The following is a 6,000-nucleotide window of genomic DNA, read 5'->3' as shown; positions in this document are numbered from 1 at the left end:
CAAGGAAAGTCCCTGCCTCTGGCAGCCAGACAAGCTGACAGCGGTGCCGGTTCGGTGACCGGCAGCCCCGTAGCAAGGCTGGAAATGTGACCCTGTGGCTCAGAAGGTTAAACCCGTGACACATCTCTGACATGTCTGACAATGAAACCCAGCCTTCCCGGGTCAGCCCCCAAGGAGGCGACCTCTGAACCAACAGGAGGTCGCATCTCATTAAAAACGTATCTGTCCAGTTCTGTATCGATGGCCTTTACTTGCTGTAATTAAAAAAAAATGGTAGTCCTAGAGCAATGTTCTCCTGGAGCAATGACCTGGCAGTCAGTATAGACTATGGCATAAATGTGATGTGTGTCCCAGCCAGCCAGGGCTTCATGAGGAACTGTCGGCTATGGAGGGCGAGCAAAGCGCAGAACTTGCACCGCAGCCTCCGCTGGAGCGAGCGGCTGGGGAAGGGAATCCAGCCAGAAGAAGAGATCTCACTGGCTGGGTGACTTTTGTCTGTTTCGTCTGCTCTGTGAGATCCCCCCACTTGGGCTGGGCCCCCACCCAGCCGTCGGCCTTAGAGGCCCAGAAAGCTCAGTTTTAGGAAGATCACATTTTTGGCCAGATAGAGGCAGCGGGAGGGAAACAAATTTCCTGGCTGTGGCATCTTCAGGAGATGGTGCCTCGTCACGGTGACATCCTGGGGGTCTAACCAATATAAAGGCAGTGAATTAAAGTCAGCTGCAGTCTGATCAGCTGGGTCAATCCAATGTCACAAGGGGTCCTTCACCCCACAGTGAGCTGCTCCCTACATGACAGGCAGGGGCGGCTCTAGAAATTACGCTGCCCCAAGCAGGGCGGCGCGCTCGCCGCCCTTCCCCGGTCCCGCGGCCGGGGCAGAAGTGTCTGCGGCGGGTGCGCTGGTTCCGCGGCTCCGGTGGAGCATCCGCAGGCATGCCTGTGGGAGCTCCGTCCGAGCCGCGGGACCAGCGCACCCGCCGCAGTCATGCCTGCGGGAGTGCAAGCGGAGCCGCGGGAAGAGGGGATCCTCCGCAGTCATGCCTGCGGCAGGTCCGCTCATCCCGGGGCTCCGGTGGACCTCCCGCAGGCATGACTGCGGCAGGTCCGCCGGAGCCAAATGCCGCCCTGCAGGGACAATGCTGCCCCACGCGCCTGCTTGGCGCGCTGGGGTCTGGAGCCGGCCCTGATGACAGGAATGAGAGTTAAATTGGGAAGGCCAAATTCTTGCTAAAGCCTAATCCTGCAGGGAGCGCCGCTGTACTGGGCCCATCAAGGTCAGTGAGCGCTGCGGGGTCTGCGACGGCAGAGTTCATTGCAGGACCCTTGGTCCCTGACTGCACTAGGAGTTTGCCAAAGGACGGACTTGATCTGTGCACTGGTTAAGGGCCCTGGGCTCTGGCTCAAAGTCTGGTCCGAGTTTTAAAATGACCTCAGTTCGGAAAGCTGTTCTTTGGCTGGGCGCATTGTAGGGTGGGAGATCTGCAAGGTGGTTGCCCATCTCCCTGCTGCACGTCACGCCTACACAGGGTGGCCCCTTTCTGGAGCGGCTGGAACGCTGTGAGGGTCTCGGTGGAATGACTTTGCAAGCTAAGGCAGCCCACGTCTCGCTACTGGTTTTTAGTAGCGTCTCTGTCGGGAAAAGTCCTTTCGTGCTAAATGTTCAGAGTCAGAACCTGGTTTGCAGTGAGCAATTCCAGGTGCAAACAGAGACCTGAGCATACAACTGAAAATGAGCTTGTGCTTAGTTCATGCACTGTGGGCAAAACTCCACTTGGGCAGAGGCCTAGGCATCAATTAGGTCCCACTCAAACCCCTCCAGGTGTGCTCCGGGAGGGGAAATTGGACTGAGACCTTATTGAGGGGAGTGGGCCAGAAGCAGGCCCTCTGTGTTTAAAATAAGTGTCCAGGGTGTTTTGCTCTTGAGGATACTTCTAAACATCCTCTTGTTTCATGGCTTTTGTGCTGCAAATTGCTGCTAAGGAACAGCTCCAGCCAGCACCCAGACTCCAGGCAGTGCTAGGGAACAGGAGGTATTTCGCTTTGCATTCCTTGCAGAGTTAAGGAATCAAATATTTTCCTGGGGCAAGATTCTCAGGAGTGACTGAGGACTGCAGAGGCCTCCATTCCTGGGGCCTCCTCTTGAGACCTTTCAAAGGGACCCAATTTTCAGAAAGTGCTGAGCATGGACCTCCGGAAACCAGGCTCTTTTCAGGCGTCCCAAACGAGCTCTTTGAAAGTGAGACACCCCAAATTATGAGTCACCTCTGATTGCAACGGCTCTTGGCTAGGGGTGGTATGCCTCACTGGAGCAGGCTGAAATTTACTGCTTCCCAAACAGCTAGAACATTATCAAGACACATTGAGTGAGCGCATGCCACGCATGGCTGCCTAGGGCACTTGTATGGCCCAGGCAAAGCTAATGCTCCCTAGGATCGCGTCTGTAAATTACTGCTCTTTGAAATGAGCCCGTTGCTAAAAAGGTGAAGGTCAATGTAATTTTTACCACTATGGGCGAAGCCTGACTCCTGTGTTTGACTTTTCAAATCCCCTTCAGCGCTCTAGAATGGTCGGTGTCAAAGCCAGGCCTACACCTCATTCTGCGCCGAGGGCCAGCAAGGCATTCCCATTCATGTATGCAAATCTGCAAGTGGTGAGACATTGTTTGCTGATCTGCGGGGGCCTCCCTTTCTCCTAATCCAAGCCCGGAGAAGTGTCACGACAGCCCCACTCGGAATGACAAGAGAGCTCCCTGCCTGCCTTTCTACAGAATGCCTGTGTCCATGCATGGGGGGGTTATTCTGAATATCTCACTACTATGCCAATGAATGTAGCAGGACTCGGGATTGGTTCCCATCATGTTGCCTCCCCCTGCTCTGATCAGGGCTAGACAGCACAGAGGTAAAAGCGTTCATGACCATTGGTGCCTGTACCGCTGCCATGGGGCCGCATGAAGACTAGGCCAGGAAAGCCTGGAGGCAGCTTGCCCAGCGAGTCGCTTTAAAGCGCATGGAATTCACCCGCACGCTGCAAAATCACCGCAGCGAAACCAGGCCTAAGGTGACACGTGGCGTCCTCTGGTCAGGGCCCCGGGATGGAAGCGTAGCCTGGTAATGCACTACGAGCCATTCTGGGTTTGAAGTGCAGCCACCAGTGTACAGGGGATTTCTAGCACATGCTTCTGAGGTCACCTGACGCCACCGCCCAGAGTGCAGGTGTGGGGATACAGGGCAGGAAGAGCTGCAATCAGATCAATACATGAATTCAACAAACAGCCTCTTGCAGGTGCTGAATGACAGAAGCAGCAAATCGACGGAGCGCCTTCACCTGTGTGTTTGTGTGTGTGAGAGAAGGAGAGATACGTCCACTGGGGAATTGGTCAAGGAGTCTTGGCGCAAGGCAGGGCTGTGGTGACAACACTGGGTGCTGTAGCCTTGCCACAGTAGCTAATCAAGGTGGCATCAGAAGGACTAAAGTGTGTAAATTCTTTCCTGATAAGATCCCCAACCAGGAGAGAGTCAGGTGCTCACTGGGTCCTGAATTATCCCCCAGGAATCAGGATGCGGAACTCCCCTCTCCCCTAAGCTGCTACCGGCTCAGTCTCCAGGGTGCAGCACCTGGCTTGGGAGATGTCTGGCATGGGGCTGAGGGCCTGGAGCCTTAGGAAAGGCAAGTGTGGAACCCCCCAGCCCCTGGTGACCTGTAGCAGGCAGGGGACGTGGTAGGAAAGATTTTACACCCTGCCTGGCTCATGACCACAAGCTCAGGCCCTGAGCAGAGTGAGGTGGAATCCTGCCCCCCTGGGAGTCCACTGGATGTTGTGCCATTCATTCGAATGGGGCCAGAATTGTGCCCCTGGTCTTTGTCTGTATGAACTGCCGCTGAAGCCTGCAGGTGGGAGTGCCTGCCTGGGGGATGCAAGCTGCAGTGCAAGAGGAGGCGGAAGGAGCGAGAGGGACAGGAGACACAAAAAGAGATGTAGCAAAAAATCCCAGAGTCAGCAGTTTGCATTTAACTCAGGGGCAAAACTGAAATTGACACTGATGGGAAAAATTGCCCCGTGGCATTGGGAAGAAAAGCCCCTCTGTTTCGTGGCTCTACAAGTGAAAACCTTTTGATGTTGCAGAATATAATTAATGTCATATTGTCTGAGCTGGTGATAAATCACGACGTAGATATAGAGATTTCAAGGTCCAGCACTGAAGAGTCAGGCTCCCCTGGCCCATCAGAGCTACTGCTAGAAGACAGCACCTTCTCCACCTCCATTCTTCTGTCACCTGGCTTTCCTTGCAGGGATCCCATCACCCGCCCGCCCACCCACCCGCGGACCTGTCTGTGCCTGCAGAGCTGCAGATCCCTGCAGTGCTCCACTGGATCCTTTCACGCTCTGGTTCCAGATCATGCATCTCCCCAGGTTACACGGCCCTGCCCCTGGGTTTAACTTTGGGATTCTCATACCTGCATCTCACTATCCCTGTGGGAAAGGGTCCCTGACTCTCTGAGACCTTCTTCTCCACAGCACGCACCCCAATCTTTGAGGCCTCCCCACTGGGTAGCACCCTCCCAGCCAGGGCCATCAAGACAGGCCGCCAAGCCTCCCCCCCGCGAAGGTTTCAACCAGGTGGAGTGAGTCTGAGCACAGCACTGTGGGATGGGGCAGCGCACTGGGGTCTCTAGATTTCCTTGTGATACTGTTGCTTCCTTTTTTTTTTTTTCTGCTTGGGGCGGCAAAAACCCTGGAGCCAGCCCTGTCTTCTCCCCCTCCTCAGGGAGGGAGGGACAGATCTCCTCAGTGCTTTCTTCCCCCTGCAGCTCCAGGGTCTCCCTCCCCCAGGGCAGTGCAGAGAATTAATCATTAGTCCCCAAATCCCACATGCCTCCCGATATCACCCCGCTACGTTCAGACCTGCCTCTGCCTTAAACGTCAGAAATGGACAAGGGGGCTCTGGGCTAGACCCACAAGAGGCGGCTACACTGCTGACATCAGCATTGTTGTGTCCACTTATGCCGGGTCGGTGTTTGGTCGTCTCTGGCAGCCCCAGAGCTCAGCATGCCTGTGTCTGGAGAGACTGCCCCAAATGCAGGCTCATTTGCCTACCACGATAGCCCAGAGTTCTCCTCCATCACTAACAGCTGAACCTGACCAGATGGCAGATGCTCTTCAGTGAATTCAGGTACCAGGCAACTGGGTTAGCAGGATGGTGACTGTGACGAAAGCAATAGCAGAAGGACTTGTATAGCGCCAAGAGATCTGAATGAGGCCCCCTGATAGGAGCAGCGCTCCGTTATTTAGACGGTGAGTTCTTCAGGGTTCTGACTATGTCTTTATGCATCCCCTAGCGCAATGGGGCCCTGACCTTGGTTGGGAGCTGCAGGTGCCAGGGGAACAAGAATCATAATCAATGCCGATGAGCTGGTGGGAAGATGAACTCTCGTTAGCGTGTTACTGTCTTACTGGGCTTTTTGTCGGAGCTGTTGCACAACACATCAAGTAGCTGGGTAAGACACTGTCAGTCGCGTTTTGCTGGCCAGGGAATTCCAGGTGAGTTAGTAACTGATAATGGCTCACAATTAATGAGTGGCTCATTGTGGTAATTCGCTTTGATATTTCGGTTCTGGAATGTGAGGCTGAGCCCTCCTGACTGTGCACAGTCAAATGGGTTAGCAAAAAAAATCAGTACAAATAGCAAAGAACTTGCCAAAATAAAAACTCCCACTGGATTCAAGGGATCCATCCTCACATGGCTGGAATATCGCAGCACGTGCAAAATGCAGTGTCAGGCTCAACAACACAAACTCATCGGGAGAAAGACAGAAATCTTGGTGCTGAGACCTAACGAATTTCCTGAGTCTAGCACAATTAACCCTGATGTAACTACAAAATTGCTGGATGGCAGGAAACTAGAATAGAAGAAATGCTATAGGCAGAATGCCAAACAGTTACCCCCGTGCAATGGGAGAGGATGTCAGAGCAGGATGCCTGGGTGCTAGTCCTAGCTCTGG

The sequence above is a fragment of the Mauremys reevesii genome, linkage group 15, assembly GCF_016161935.1.
Source record: "Mauremys reevesii isolate NIE-2019 linkage group 15, ASM1616193v1, whole genome shotgun sequence".
In the NCBI taxonomy this organism is placed as follows: Eukaryota; Metazoa; Chordata; order Testudines; family Geoemydidae; genus Mauremys; species Mauremys reevesii.
The sequence above is the reverse complement of the archived record's forward strand: the minus strand, read 5'-3'. Positions refer to the sequence as shown.